Genomic DNA, 2,445 nt, shown 5'->3' with positions numbered 1-2,445 from the left:
CCTAACCTAACCTAACCTAACCTAACCTAACTACCTAACCTAACCTAACCTAACCTAACCTAAACCTAACCTAACCTAACCTAACCTAACCTAACCTAACCTAACCTAACCTAACCTAACCTAACCTAACCTAACCTAACCTAACCTAACCTAACCTAACCTAACCTAACCTAACCTAACCTAACCGCTCGACAGGACGTCTGGGTGGGCGCAAGTGCTGACGGGGCATGGAGGATTCGCGGCATATTTGTATAAGTTCAAGCTTAAAGATAGCGACTCATGTGTGTGCGACCCAGAGGTCGCAGAGACGGTGCAGCACCTCCTATTCGAGTGCCCGAGGCATGACCGTGACAGATGCGACCTGGAATTAAGTACAGGGAAAAGTTTAACCGAAACAACAATCGCTGGTATAATAGCGGATAAACACTCCAGGCCGCATCTGGAACGGTTCTGCCTAAAAGTGGTAAAGATGGCAAATGAAAGAAATAGAACAAGATAAAAGGAGGATGCTGCACAATATATGTATATTTTAACCATTCAAATTCAATTCTAATTTTATTGTAAATTTTTACCATTTTAACTATTTATTGTTTTAAATTATTAAATTCAATTTTATTTAAGAATGTAATTATTTATTCTAAATTTTAAATTATTGTAATTCAATTTTATATTTTAATTTTAAATTATCTATTTCATTTTATTGCAATGTTTATTGATATTAATCAGAATTTTAAAATTTTATTGTAATTATTTTATTTTATTTTATTTTGAATTTTAATTATTTTATGGTTTTATTTATTGAATTGAATTCTATTGATAATCTTGGAATGGTTTTTATAGTGCGACCGAGCCATCGGCAAGGCCACAGTACAAAACAATGTAATAAATTTTAAGTAGTTTTAAGAAAATCTGTACTGTTGGGAAATAAATAAATATCAAAATTCTTGCCATGCAAGAAAGACCCGAGGGCAATAACACCCTGCGATGGCGGGTGCCTCAAAAAAAAAAAAAAAAAAAAAAAAAAAAAACTAACCTAACCCACCTAACCTAACCTAACCTAACCTAACCTAACCTAACCTAACTAACTAACCTAACCTAACCTAACCTAACCTAACCTAACCTAACCTAACCTAACCTAACCTAACCTAACCTAACCTAACTAACCTAACCTAACCTAACCTAACCTAACCTAACCTAACCTAACCTAACCTAACCTAACCTACCTAACCTAACCTAACCTAACCTACCTACCCTAACCTAACCTAACCTAACCTAACCTAACCTAACCTAACCTAACCTACCTAACCTAACCTAACCTAACCTAAACCTAACCTAACCTAACCTAACCTAACCTAACCTAACCTAACTAACCTAACCTAACTAACCTAACCTAACCTAACCTAACCTAACCTAACCTAACCTAACCTAACCTAACCTAACCTAACCTAACCTAACCTAACCTAACCTAACCTAACCTAACCTAACCTAACCTAACCTAACCTAACCTAACCTAACCTAACCTAACCTAACCTAACCTACCTACCTAACCTAACCTAACCTAACCTAACCTAACCTAACCTAACCTAACCTACCTAACCTAACCTAACCTAACCTAACCTAACCTAACCTAACCCAGTCGCGTTTCACGCTCCGAAGCGCACGCACGCGTCCCAAGTCGTTCAAGACCGCTCCGCACCCGCTCCGACAATTCTAAGTCGAGAAAAATCCAAAAAGTGGTAAAAAGTGCTCCAAAATTCAAAAGTGATATACCAAAAGCTGCGCGGAAGTGTCAGGAACACGTTGGTGAAAGAATTTTGAAAATCGGACTATAAATAGAAAAGTTATTAAGAAAATAAGAAAATTTTCAGTGACGAACAAAGTGAATAAACTTCAAACAATAAAATAAGTGACCTTAAGTGGTGAAAAATTCTAAAAACATTTCAAATACATTGTAGAGACTCTAGTGTAGCTTTAGTAATTTTTCATATTTTTAAATTGTGTAGTTATTAGTTATTTAGCCGGAAAAACCAAAAAGGTAACCAAACACACCATTTTTCTGGACAAAACCGCGTGCGGCGCAAAAACTAGAGCGGCGACATATAGTTTAAAAATTTATTTTGATAGCCAGTAGTGTTCCCTAGATTAGACTAAATTTCAGAATTTTCTAAAGAGTATTTTCGACAATATAAATTAAAAACCAATTTTGACCAAAAGTGATTAATCAAAATTACAGACAAACTAGGATACCTATGTATAGTGTTTTCACATAAGGGTCGGTGACTCCATAGTATTAAAGTTGACAAAATAAAAAAATTTACATTTTTAAAAATTTGACAGAGTTATTCGACTTTTTCCATTTTTGGGAATACATCGTTTGACTTCGGAGGCCTACAGCTTTAAAAGTAAAGCGGTGAGGTCCCTCGAAAAATTTTGCAATATAGGGAA

Source organism: Danaus plexippus, chromosome 5 (assembly GCF_018135715.1).
Source record: "Danaus plexippus chromosome 5, MEX_DaPlex, whole genome shotgun sequence".
Lineage (NCBI taxonomy): Eukaryota > Metazoa > Arthropoda > Insecta > Lepidoptera > Nymphalidae > Danaus > Danaus plexippus.
The sequence above is the reverse complement of the archived record's forward strand: the minus strand, read 5'-3'. Positions refer to the sequence as shown.